The following is a 13249-nucleotide window of genomic DNA, read 5'->3' on the forward strand; positions in this document are numbered from 1 at the left end:
GGTAACTGGGGGGGGAATGAGGCAGGAGGTGGGAGAGTGGGGGGTAACTGGGGGTGGAATGGGGCAGGGAGTGGGAGAGTGGTGGGTAACTGGGGGGAATGGGGCAGGTATTGGTAGGGTGGGGGTAACTGGCGTGGGAATGGGGCTGAAATGAGAGAGTGGGGCGAACCTCGGGTGGGAATGGGGCAGAAGTGAGAGAGTGTGGGGAATGGGGAAGGGCGTTGGAGAGGTGGGGGTAACTGGGCGTGGAATGGGGCAGGGTGTGGGAGAGTGGGGGGTAACTGGGGGAAATGGGGCAGGGAGTGGGAGAGTCGGGGTAATGGGGCGAATGTGGTAGGGAATGAGAGAATGGGGGTAACTGGGGGGAAATGGGGCAGGGAGTGTGAGAGTGGGGGGTAAGTGGGGTTGGAATGGGGCAGGAAGTGGGAGAGTGGGGGGTAACTGGGGGAATGGGGCAAGGAGTGGGAGAGTGGGGGTAATGGGGCGAATGAGGCAGGGAGTGGGAGAGTGGAGCGTAACGGGGGAATGGGGAAGGGAGTGGGAGTGAGGGGGGTAATGGGGGAATGGGGCAGGGAGTGGGAGTGAGGGGGGTAATGGGGGAATGGGGCAGGGAGTGGGAGAGTGGGGGTAATGGGGCAGGGAGTGGGAGAATGGGGGGTAACTGGGGGAATGGGGCAGGGAGTGGGAGTGAGGGTGGTAACTGAGGGGAATTGGACAGGGAGTGAGTGAGTGGGGGGTAATGGGTGAATGGGGCAGGGAGTGGGAGAGTGGGGTGTAAGTGGGGGCGAATGGGGCAGGGAGTGGGAGTGAGGGGGTAATGGGGCAGGGAGTGGGAGTGAGGGGGGTAACTGGGTGAAATGGGACAGGGTGTGGGAGTGTGGGGGGTAACTGGGGGGGAATGGAGCAGGGAGTGGGAGTGAGGGGGGCAACTGGGGGTGAATGGGGCAGGGAGTGAGTGAGTGGGGAGTAATGGGGGAATGGGGCAGGGAGTGGGAGTGAGGGGGTAATGGGGAAATGGGGCAGGGAGTGAGAGAGTGGGGTGTAACTGGGGGGGAAATGGGGCAGGGAGTGGGAGTGAGGGGGGTAACTGGGTGGAATGGGGCAGGGAGTGGGAGTGTGGGGGTAACTGGGGGGAATGGGGCAGGGAGTGGGAGTGTCGGGGGTAACTGGGGGGAAATGGGGCAAGGAGTGGGAGTGAGGGGGGTAACTGGGGGTGAATGGGGCAGGGAGTGAGTGAGTGGGGAGTAATGGGGGAATGGGGCAGGGAGTGGGAGAGTGGGGGGTAATGGGGGAATGAGGCAGTGAGTGGGAGTGAGGGGGGTAATGGGGGAATGGGGCAGAGAGTGGGAGAGTGGGGGGAATGGGGCAGGGAGTGGGAGAATGGGGGGTAACTGGCAGGAATGGGGCAGGGAGTGGGAGAGTGAGGTGTAACTGGGGGGAATGGGGCAGGGAGTGGGAGTGAGGAGGGTAACTGGGTGGAATGGGGCAGGGAGTGGGAGTGAGGGGGGTAACTGGGGGGAGTGGGGCAGGGAGTGGGAGTGAGGGGGGTAACTGGGGGTGTAATGGGGCAGGGAGTGGGAGAGTGGTGGGTAACTGGGGGTGGAATGGGGCGGAGAGTGGGGGTAAAGTGGGATTGGGGCAGGGAGTGGAAGAGTAACTGGGGGTATGGGGCAGGAAGTGGGAGAGTTGGGGGTAACTGGGGTTGGAGTGGGGCAGGAATTGGCAGTGTGGGGGTAACTGGGGGTGGAATGGGGCATGGAGTGGGAGAGTGGGGGGTAACTGGGGTTGGAGTGGGGCAGGAATTGGCAGTGTGGGGGGTAACTGGGGGTGGAATGGGGCAGGGAGTGGGTGTGTGGGGGGTAACTGGGGGTGGAATGGGGCCGGGAGTGGGAGAGTGGTGGGTAACTGGGGGGAATGGGGCAAGGAGTGGGAGAGTGGGGGTAATGGGGCAAATGAGGCAGGGAGTGGGAGAGTGGGTCGTAACGGGGGAATGGGGAAGGGAGTGGGAGTGAGGGGGGTAATGGGGGAATGGGGCAGTGAGTTGGAGAGTGGGGGGTAATGGGGGAATGGGGCAGGGAGTGGGAGTGAGGGGGGTAATGGGGGAATGGGTCAGGGAGTGGGAGAGTGAGAGGTAACTGGGGGGAATGGGGCAGGGAGTGGGAGTGAGGGGGGTAACTGGGGGGAATGGGGCAGAGAGTGAGTGATTGGGGGTAATGGGGGAATGGGGCTGGGAGTGGGAGAGTGGGGTGTAACTGGGGGGGAATGCGGCAGGGAGTGGGAGTGAGGGGGTAATGGGGGAATGGGGCAGGGATTGGGAGTGAGGGGGGTAACTGGGTGGAATGGGGCAGGGAGTGGGAGTGCGAGGGGTAACTGGGGGGGAATGGGGCAGGGAGTGGGAGTGTGTGGGGTAACTGGGGGGGAATGGGGCAGGGAGTGGGAGTGAGGCGGGTAACTGGGGGGGAATGGGGCAGGGAGTGAGTGGGGAGTAATGGGGGAATGGGGCAGGGAGTGGGAGAGTTGGGGGTAATGGGGGAATGAGGCAGGGAGTGGGAGTGAGGGGGGTAATGGGGGAATGGGGCAGGGAGTGGGAGAGTGGGGGGAATGGGGCAGGGAGTGGGAGAATGGGGGTTAACTGGGGAGAATGGGGCAGGGAGTGGGAGAGTGGGGTGTAACTGGGGGGGAATGGGGCAGGGAGTGGGAGTGAGGGGGGTAATGGGGGAATGCGGCAGGGAGTGGGAGAGTGGGGGGAATGGGGCAGGGAGTGGGAGGATGGGGGTTAACTGGGGAGAATGGGGCAGGGAGTGGGAGAGTGGGGTGTAACTGGGGGTGGAATGGGGGGGAGAGTGGGGGTAAAGGGGGAATGGGGCAGGGAGTGGAAGAGTAACTGGTGGAATGGGGCAGGAAGTGGGAGAGTGGGGGGTAACTGGGGTTGGAATGGGGCAGGAATTGGCATAGTGGGGGTAACTGGGGGTGGAATGGGGCAGGGAGTGGGAGAGTGGGGGTTAACTGGGGGGGAATGAGGCAGGAGGTGGGAGATTGGGAGGTAACTGGGGGTTGAATGGGGCAGAAGTGGGAGAGTGGGGGGCAACTGGGATGGGAATGGGGCAGAAGTGAGAAAGTGAGGGGTAACTGGGGGGAATGGGGCAGGGATTGGGAGAGTGAGGGGTCATGAGGGGAATGGGGCAGGGAGTTGGAGAGTGGTGGGGAATGGGGCAGGGAGTGGGAGAGTGGGGGTAATGGGGCAGGGAGTGGGAGAATGGGGGGTAACTGGGGGGAATGGGGCAAAGAGTGGGAGAGTGGGGGTAATGGGGCGAATGAGGCAGGGAGTGGGAGAGTGGGGCGTAACGGGGGAATGGGGCAGGGAGTGGGAGTGAGGGGGGTAATGGGGGGAATGGTGCAGAGAGTGAGTGAGTGGGGGGTAATGGGGGAATGGGGCAGGGAGTGAGAGAGTGGGGAGTAATGGCGGAATGGGGCAGGGAGTGGGAGTGAAGGTGGTAATGGGGGAATGGGGCAGGGAGTGGGAGAGTGGGGGGTAACTAGGGGGAATGGGGCAAAGAGTGGGAGAGTGGGGGTAATGGGGCGAATGAGGCAGGGAGTGGGAGAGTGGGGCGTAACGGGGGAATGGGGCAGGGAGTGGGAGTGAGGGGGGTAATGGGGGGAATGGTGCAGAGAGTGAGTGAGTGGGGGGTAATGGGGGAATGGGGCAGGGAGTGAGAGAGTGGGGTGTAACTGGGGGGGAATGGGGAAGGGTGTGGGGGAATGGGGCAGGGAGTGGGAGTGAGTGGGGTAACTGGGGGGGAATGGGGCAGGGAGTGGGAGTGTGGGGGGTAACTGGGGGGAATGGGGCAGGGAGTGGGAGTGAGGGGGGTAACTGGGGGGAATGGGGCATGGAGTGAGTGGGGGGGGTAATGGGGGAATGGGGCAGGGAGTGGGAGAGTGGGGAGTAATGGCGGAATGGGGCAGGGAGTGGGAGTGAAGGTGGTAATGGGGGAATGGGGCAGGGAGTGGGAGAGTGGGGGGTAACTAGGGGGGAATGGGGCAGGGAGTGGGAGTGAGGGGAATAACTGGGGGGGAATGGTGCAGGGAGTGAGTGAGTGGGGGGTAATGGGGGAATGGGGCAGGGAGTGAGAGAGTGGGGTGTAACTGGGGGGGAATGGGGCAGGGAGTGGGAGTGAGGGGGGTAACTGGGTGGAATGGGGCAGGGAGTGGGAGTGTGGGGGATAACTGGGGGGGAATGGGGCAGGGAGTGGGAGTGTGGGGGGTAACTGGGGGGGAATGGGGCAGGGAGTGGGAGTGAGGGGGGTAACTGGGGGGAATGGGGCAGGGAGTGAGTGAGTGGGGGGTAATGGGGGAATAGGGCAGGGAGTGGGAGAGTGGGGTGTTATGGGGGAATGAGGCAGGGAGTGGGAGTGAGGGGGATAATGGGAGAATGGGGCAGGGAGTGGGAGAGTGGGGGGAATGGGGCAGGGAGTGGGAGAGTGGGGCGTAATGGGGGAATGGGGCAGGGAGTGGGAGTGAGGGGGGTAATGGGGGGGAATGGTGCAGGGAGTGAGTGAGTGGGGGGTAATGGGGGAATGGGGCAGGGAGTGGGAGAGTGGGACGTAACGGGGGAATGGGGCAGGGAGTGGGAGTGAGGGGGGTAATGGGGGGGAATGGTGCAGGGAGTGAGTGAGTGGGGGGTAATGGGGGAATGGGGCAGGGAGTGGGAGAGTGGGGCGTAACGGGAGAATGGGGCAGGGAGTGGGAGTGAGGGGGGTAATGGGGGGGAATGGTGCAGGGAGTGAGTGAGTGGGGGGTAATGGGGGAATGGGGCAGGGAGTGGGAGTGAGGGGGGTAACTGGGTGGAATGGGGCAGGGAGTGGGAGTGTGGGGGATAACTGGGGGGGAATGGGGCAGGGAGTGGGAGTGTGGGGGGTAACTGGGGGGGAATGGGGCAGGGAGTGGGAGTGAGGGGGGTAACTGGGGGGAATGGGGCAGGGAGTGAGTGAGTGGGGGGTAATGGGGGAATAGGGCAGGGAGTGGGAGAGTGGGGTGTTATGGGGGAATGAGGCAGGGAGTGGGAGTGAGGGGGATAATGGGAGAATGGGGCAGGGAGTGGGAGAGTGGGGGGAATGGGGCAGGGAGTGGGAGAGTGGGGCGTAATGGGGGAATGGGGCAGGGAGTGGGAGTGAGGGGGGTAATGGGGGGGAATGGTGCAGGGAGTGAGTGAGTGGGGGGTAATGGGGGAATGGGGCAGGGAGTGGGAGAGTGGGACGTAACGGGGGAATGGGGCAGGGAGTGGGAGTGAGGGGGGTAATGGGGGGGAATGGTGCAGGGAGTGAGTGAGTGGGGGGTAATGGGGGAATGGGGCAGGGAGTGGGAGAGTGGGGCGTAACGGGAGAATGGGGCAGGGAGTGGGAGTGAGGGGGGTAATGGGGGGGAATGGTGCAGGGAGTGAGTGAGTGGGGGGTAATGGGGGAATGGGGCAGGGAGTGGGAGTGAAGGTGGTAATGGGGGAATGGGGCAGGGAGTGGGAGAGTGGGGGGTAACTGGGGGGGAATGGGGCAGGGAGTGGGAGTGAGGGGGGTAACTGGGTGGGAATGGTGCAGGGAGTGAGTGAGTGGGGGGTAATGGGGGAATGGGGCAGGGAGTGAGATAGTGGGGTGTAACTGGGGGGGGAATGGGGAAGGGTGTGGGGGATTGGGGCAGGGAGTGAGAGTGAGGGGGGTAACTGGGTGGAATAGGGCAGGGAGTGGGAGTGTGGGGGGTAACTGGGGGGGAACGGGGCAGGGAGTGGGATTGTGGGGGGTAACTGGGGGGAATGGGGCAGGGAGTGGGAGGGGGGGGTAACTGGGGGGAATGGGGCAAGGAGTGAGTGAGTGGGGGGTAATGGGGGAATGTGGCAGAGAGTGGGAGAGTGGGGTGTTAGGGGGGAATGAGGCAGGGAGTGGGAGTGAGGGGGATAATGGGAGAATGGGGCAGAGAGTGGGAGAGTGGGGGGAATGGGGCAGGGAGTGGGAGAATGGGGGGTAACTGGGGTGGAATGGGGCAGGGAGTGGGAGAGTGGGGGGTAATTGGGGGGAATGGGGCAGGGAGTGGGAGAGTGCGGTGTAACTGGTGGGGAATGGGGCAGGGAGTGGGAGTGAGGGGGTAATGGAATGGGGCAGGGAGTGGGAGTGAGGGGTGTAACTCGGTGGAATGGGGCAGGGAGTGGGAGTGAGGGGGGTAACTGGGGGGAATGGGGCAGGGATTGGGAGTGTGGGGAGTAACTGGGGGGAGGAATGGGGCAGGGAGTGGGAGTGAGGGGGGTAACTGGGGGTGAATGGGGCAGGGAGTGAGTGAGTGGGGGGTAATGGGGGAATGGGGCAGGGAGTGGGAGAGTGTGGGGTAATGGGGGATTGAGGCAGGGAGTGGGAGTGAGGGGGGTAATGGGGGAATGGGGCAGTGAGTGGGGGAGTGGGGGGAATGGGGCAGGGAGGGGGAGAATGGAGAGTAACTGGGGGGAATGGGGCAGGGAGTGGGACAGTGGGGGGGGGGTAAATGGGGGGAATGGGGCAGGGAGTGGGAGAGTAGGGGGTAATGGGGGAATGGGGCAGGGAGTGGGAGTGAGGGCGGTAACTGGGTGGAATGGGGCAGGGAGTGGGAGTGAGGGGGGTAACTGGGGGAATGGGGCAGGGAGTGGGAGTGAGGGGGGTAACTGGGGGGGAATGGGGCAGGGAGTGGGAGTGAGGGGGGTAACTGGGGGTGGAATGGGGCAGGGAGTGGGAGAGTGGTGGGTAACTGGGGTGGGAATCGGGCAGATATTGGGTGAGTGGGGGGTAACTGGGGTGGGAATGGGGCTGAAATGAGAGAGTGGGGCATATCTTGGGTGGGAATGGAGCAGAAGTGAGAGAGTGTGGGGAATGGGGAAGGGTTTTGGAGAGGTAGGGGTAACTGGGCGTGGAATGGGGCAGGGAGTGAGAGTTTGGGGGTAACTGGGTGGAATGGGGCAGAAGTGGGAGAGTGGGGGGGTAACTAGGATGGGAATGGGGTAGACGTGAGAGAGTGGGTGGCAACTGGGGGAAATGGGGCACGGAGTGTGAGAGTGGGGGTAACTAGGGTGGGAATGGGGCAGAAGTGAGAGAGTGGGGGTAACTGGGGGGAATGGGGCAGGGATTGGGAGAGTGGGGGGTAATGAGGGGAATGGGGCAGGGAGTGGGAGAGTGGGGGGAATGGGGCAGGGAGTGGGAGAGTGGGGGGAATGGGGCAGGGAGTTGGAGAGTGGGGGGAATGGGGCAGGGAGTTGGAGAGTGGGGGGAATGGGGCAGGGAGTGGGAGAGTGGGGGGAATGGGGCAGGGAGTGGGAGAATGGGGGTAACTGGGGGGAATGGGGCAAGGAGTGGGAGAGTGGTAATGGGGCGAATGAGGCAGGGAGTGGGAGAGTGGGGCGTAACGGGGGAATGGGGTAGGGAGTGGGAGTGAGGTGGGTAATGGGGGAATGGGGCAGGGAGCGGGAGAGTGGGGGGAATGGGGCAGGGAGGGGGAGAATGGGGGGTAACTGGGGGGAATGGGGCAGGGAGTGGGACAGTGGGGGGTAACTGGGGTGAATGGGGCAGGGAGTGAGAGAGTGAGGTGTAATTTGGGGGGAATGGGGCAGGGAGTGGGAGTGAGGGGGTAATGGGGGAATGGGGCAGGGAGTGGGAGTGAGGGGTGTAACTGGGTGGAATGGTTCAGGGAGTGGGAGTGAGGGGGGTAACTGAGGGGGAATGGGGCAGGGAGTGGGAGAGTGGGGGGGAATGGGGCAGGGAGTGGGAGAGTGGGGGTAATGGGGCAGGGAGTGGGAGAATGGGGGGTAACTGGGGGGAATGGGGCAAAGAGTGGGAGTGAGGGGGTAATGGGGCGAATGAGGCAGGGAGTGGGAGAGTGGGGAGTAACGGGGGAATGGGGCAGGGAGTGGGAGTGAGGGGGGTAATGGGGGGGAATGGTGCAGAGAGTGAGTGAGTGGGGGGTAATGGGGGAATGGGGCAGGGAGTGAGAGAGTGGGGTGTAACTGGGGGGGAATGGGGAAGGGTGTGGGGGAATGGGGCAGGGAGTGGGAGTGAGTGGGGTAATTGGGTGGAATGGGGCAGGGAGTGGGAGTGTGGGGGGTAACTGGGGGGGAATGGGGCAGGGAGTGGGAGTGAGGGGAATAACTGGGGGGGAATGGTGCAGGGAGTGAGTGAGTGGGGGGTAATGGGGGAATGGGGCAGGGAGTGAGAGAGTGGGGTGTAACTGGGGGGGAATGGGGCAGGGAGTGGGAGTGAGGGGGGTAACTGGGTGGAATGGGGCAGGGAGTGGGAGTGTGGGGGGTACCTGGGGGGGAATGGGGCAGGGAGTGGGAGTGTGGGGGGTAACTGGGGGGAATGGGGCAGGGAGTGGGAGTGAGGGGGGTAACTGGGGGGAATGGGGCAGGGAGTGAGTGAGTGGGGGTAATGGGGGAATAGGGCAGGGAGTGGGAGAGTGGGGTGTTATGGGGGAATGAGGCAGGGAGTGGGAGTGAGGGGGATAATGGGAGAATGGGGCAGGGAGTGGGAGAGTGGGGGGAATGGGGCAGGGAGTGGGAGAGTGGGGCGTAACGGGGGAATGGGGCAGGGAGTGGGAGTGAGGGGGGTAATGGGGGGGAATGGTGCAGGGAGTGAGTGAGTGGGGGGTAATGGGGGAATGGGGCAGGGAGTGGGAGAATGGGGCGTAACGGGGGAATGGGGCAGGGAGTGGGAGTGAGGGGGGTAATGGGGGGGAATGGTGCAGGGAGTGAGTGAGTGGGGGGTAATGGGGGAATGGGGCAGGGAGTGAGAGAGTGGGGGGGAATGGTGCAGGGAGTGGGAGTGTAGGTGGTAATGGGGGAATGGGGCAGGGAGTGGGAGAGTGGGGGGTAACTGGGGGGGAATGGGGCAAGGAGTGGGAGTGAGGGGGGTAACTGGGTGGGAATGGTGCAGGGAGTGAGTGAGTGGGGGGTAATGGGGGAATGGGGCAGGGAGTGAGATAGTGGGGTGTAACTGGGGGGGGAATGGGGAAGGGTGTGGGGGAATGGGGCAGGGAGTGGGAGTGAGGGGGGTAACTGGGTGGAATAGGGCAGGGAGTGGGAGTGTGGGGGGTAACTGGGGGGGAACGGGGCAGGGAGTGGGATTGTGGGGGGTAACTGGGGGGAATGGGGCAGGGAGTGGAAGTGAGGGGGGTAACTGGGGGGAATGGGGCAGGGAGTGAGTGAGCGGGGGGTAATGGGGGAATGGGGCAGAGAGTGGGAGAGTGGGGTGTTATGGGGGAATGAGGCAGGGAGTGGGAGTGAGGGGGATAATGGGAGAATGGGGCAGAGAGTGGGAGAGTGGGGGGAATGGGGCAGGGAGTGGGAGAATGGGGGGTAACTGGGGGGGAATGGGGCAGGGAGTGGGAGAGTGTGGGGTAATTGGGGGGAATGGGGCAGGGAGTGGGAGAGTGGGGTGTAACTGGTGGGGAATGGGGCAGGGAGTGGGAGTGAGGGGGTAATGGGGGAATGGGGCAGGGAGTGGGAGTGAGGGGTGTAACTCGGTGGAATGGGGCAGGGAGTGGGAGTGAGGGGGGTAACTGGGGGGAATGGGGCAGGGATTGGGAGTGTGGGGAGTAACTGGGGGGAGGAATGGGGCAGGGAGTGGGAGTGAGGGGGGTAACTGGGGGTGAATGGGGCAGGGAGTGAGTGAGTGGGGGGTAATGGGGGAATGGGGCAGGGAGTGGGAGAGTGTGGGGTAATGGGGGATTGAGGCAGGGAGTGGGAGTGAGGGGGGTAATGGGGGAATGGGGCAGGGAGTGGGGGAGTGGGGGGAATGGGGCAGGGAGGCGGAGAGTGGGGCGTAACGGGGGAATGGGGCAGGGAGTGGGAGTGAGGGGGGTAATGGGGGGGAATGGTGCAGGGAGTGAGTGAGTGGGGGGTAATGGGGGAATGGGGCAGGGAGTGAGAGAGTGGGGGGGAATGGGGCAGGGAGTGGGAGTGAAGGTGGTAATGGGGGAATGGGGCAGGGAGTGGGAGAGTGGGGGGTAACTGGGGGGGAATGGGGCAGGGAGTGAGTGAGTGGGGGGTAATGGGGGAATGGGGCAGGGAGTGAGATAGTGGGGTGTAACTGGGGGGGGAATGGGGAAGGGTGTGGGGGAATGGGGCAGGGAGTGGGAGTGAGGGGGGTAACTGGGTGGAATAGGGCAGGGAGTGGGAGTGTGGGGGGTAACTGGGGGGGAACGGGGCAGGGAGTGGGATTGTGGGGGGTAACTGGGGGGAATGGGGCAGGGAGTGGGAGTGAGGGGGGTAACTGGGGGGAATGGGGCAGGGAGTGAGTGAGCGGGGGGTAATGGGGGAATGGGGCAGAGAGTGGGAGAGTGGGGTGTTATGGGGGAATGAGGCAGGGAGTGGGAGTGAGGGGGATAATGGGAGAATGGGGCAGAGAGTGGGAGAGTGGGGGGAATGGGGCAGGGAGTGGGAGAATGGGGGGTAACTGGGGGGGAATGGGGCAGGGAGTGGGAGAGTGGGGGGTAATTGGGGGGAATGGGGCAGGGAGTGGGAGAGTGGGGTGTAACTGGTGGGGAATGGGGCAGGGAGTGGGAGTGAGGGGGTAATGGGGGAATGGGGCAGGGAGTGGGAGTGAGGGGTGTAACTCGGTGGAATGGGGCAGGGAGTGGGAGTGAGGGGGGTAACTATGGGGAATGGGGCAGGGATTGGGAGTGTGGGGAGTAACTGGGGGGAGGAATGGGGCAGGGAGTGGGAGTGAGGGGGGTAACTGGGGGTGAATGGGGCAGGGAGTGAGTGAGTGGGGGGTAATGGGGGAATGGGGCAGGGAGTGGGAGAGTGTGGGGTAATGGGGGATTGAGGCAGGGAGTGGGAGTGAGGGGGGTAATGGGGGAATGGGGCAGGGAGTGGGGGAGTGGGGGGAATGGGGCAGGGAGGGGGAGAATGGAGAGTAACTGGGGGGAATGGGGCAGGGAGTGGGACAGTGGGGGGGGTAAATGGGGGGAATGGGGCAGGGAGTGGGAGAGTAGGGGGTAATGGGGGAATGGGGCAGGGAGTGGGAGTGAGGGCGGTAACTGGGTGGAATGGGGCAGGGAGTGGGAGTGAGGGGGGTAACTGGGGGAATGGGGCAGGGAGTGGGAGTGAGGGGGGTAACTGGGGGGGAATGGGGCAGGAAGTGGGAGTGAGGGGGGTAACTGGGGGTGGAATGGGGCAGGGAGTGGGAGAGTGGTGGGTAACTGGGGTGGGAATCGGGCAGATATTGGGAGAGTGGGGGGTAACTGGGGTGGGAATGGGGCTGAAATGAGAGAGTGGGGCATATCTTGGGTGGGAATGGGGCAGAAGTGAGAGAGTGTGGGGAATGGGGAAGGGTTTTGGAGAGGTAGGGGTAACTGGGCGTGGAATGGGGCAGGGAGTGAGAGTTTGGGGGTAACTGGGTGGAATGGGGCAGAAGTGGGAGAGTGGGGTGGTAACTAGGATGGGAATGGGGTAGACGTGAGAGAGTGGGTGGCAACTGGGGGGAATGGGGCACGGAGTGTGAGAGTGGGGGTAACTAGGGTGGGAATGGGGCAGAAGTGAGAGAGTGGGGGTAACTGGGGGGAATGGGGCAGGGATTGGGAGAGTGGGGGGTAATGAGGGGAATGGGGCAGGGAGTGGGAGAGTGGGGGGAATGGGGCAGGGAGTGGGAGAGTGGGGGGAATGGGGCAGGGAGTGGGAGAGTGGGGGGAATGGGGCAGGGAGTTGGAGAGTGGGGGGAATGGGGCAGGGAGTGGGAGAGTGGGGGGAATGGGGCAGGGAGTGGGAGAATGGGGGTAACTGGGGGGAATGGGGCAAGGAGTGGGAGAGTGGTAATGGGGCGAATGAGGCAGGGAGTGGGAGAGTGGGGCGTAACGGGGGAATGGGGTAGGGAGTGGGAGTGAGCGGGGTAATGGGGGAATGGGGCAGTGAGTTGGAGAGTGGGGGGTAATGGGGGAATGGGGCAAGGAGTGGGAGAGTTGGGCGTAACGGGGGAATGGGGCAGGGAGTGGGAGAGTGGGGGGAATGGGGCAGGGAGTTGGAGAGTGGGGGGAATGGGGCAGGGAGTTGGAGAGTGGGAGGAATGGGGCAGGGAGTGGGAGAATGGGGGTAACTGGGGGGAATGGGGCAAGGAGTGGGAGAGTGGTAATGGGGCGAATGAGGCAGGGAGTGGGAGAGTGGGGCGTAACGGGGGAATGGGGTAGGGAGTGGGAGTGAGGGGGGTAATGGGGGAATGGGGCAGTGAGTTGGAGAGTGGGGGGTAATGGGGGAATGGGGCAGGGAGTGGGAGTGAGGGGTGTAATGGGGCAGGGAGTGGGAGAGTGGGGGGGATAACTGGGGGGGATGGGGCAGGGAGTGGGAGTGAGGGGGGTAACTGGGGGGAATGGGGCAGGGAGTGAGTGAGTGGGAGGTAATGGGGGAATGGGGCAGGGAGTGGGAGAGTGAGGGGTAATGGGGGAATGAGGCAGGGAGTGGGAGTGAGGGGGGTAATGGGGGAATGGGGCAGGGAGGGGGAGAATGGGGGGTAACTGGGGGGAATGGGGCAGGGAGTGGGACAATGGGGGGTAACTGGGGTGAATGGGGCAGGGAGTGGGAGAGTGAGGTGTAATTTGGGGGGAATGGGGCAGGGAGTGGGAGTGAGGGGTGTAACTGGGTGGAATGGTGCAGGGAGTGGGAGTGAGGGGGGTAACTGAGGGGGAATGGGGCAGGGAGTGGGAGAGTGGGGGGCAACTGGGGGGGAATGGGGCAGGGTGTGTGTGAGTGAGGGGTAATGGGGGATGGGGCAGGGAGTGGTAGAGTGGGGGGGTAATGGGGCAAATGGGGCAGGGAGTGGGAGAGTGGGGTGTAACGGGGGAATGGGGCAGGGAGTGGGAGAGTGGGGGGTAATGGGGGAATGGGGCAGGGAGTGGGAGAGTGGGGGGTAATGGGGGAATGGGGCAGGGAGTGGGAGAGTCGGGGGTAATGGGGGAATGAGGCGGGGGTGGGAGTGAGGGGGGTAATGGGGGAATGGGGCAGGGAGTGGGAGAGTGGGGGGTAACTGCGGGGGAATGGGGCAGGGTGTGGGAGTGAGGGGGGTAACTGGGGGGGAATGGGGCAGGGAGTGAGTGAGTGGGGGGTAACTGGGGGGGAATGGGGCAGGGAGTGGGAGTGAGGGGTAATGGGGGAATGGGGCAGGGAGTGGGAGTGAGGGGGGTTACTGGGTGGAATGGGGCAGGGAGTGGGAGTGAGGGGGGTAACTGGGTGGAATGGGGCAGGGAGTGGGAGTGAGAG

The 13249-nt window shown here is 63.8% G+C and overlaps 2 protein-coding genes across 2 annotated transcripts in view; one reads left to right on the forward strand and one right to left on the reverse strand.

The window, feature by feature from the left end:
• The window catches only part of LOC122546194 (uncharacterized), a 655534-nt gene that overhangs the window by 528269 nt on the left and 114016 nt on the right, over window positions 1-13249 (reverse strand). The window lies entirely within an intron of this gene.
• The window catches only part of LOC122547322 (nuclear receptor-binding protein 2-like), a 318269-nt gene that overhangs the window by 25103 nt on the left and 279917 nt on the right, over window positions 1-13249 (forward strand). The gene's annotated exons all lie outside the window — the stretch shown is intronic.

This window comes from Chiloscyllium plagiosum, unplaced genomic scaffold (assembly GCF_037043375.1).
Source record: "Chiloscyllium plagiosum isolate Xiang-an unplaced genomic scaffold, Cpla_swu_hap1 HiC_scaffold_5, whole genome shotgun sequence".
Classification (NCBI taxonomy): Eukaryota; Metazoa; Chordata; class Chondrichthyes; order Orectolobiformes; family Hemiscylliidae; genus Chiloscyllium; species Chiloscyllium plagiosum.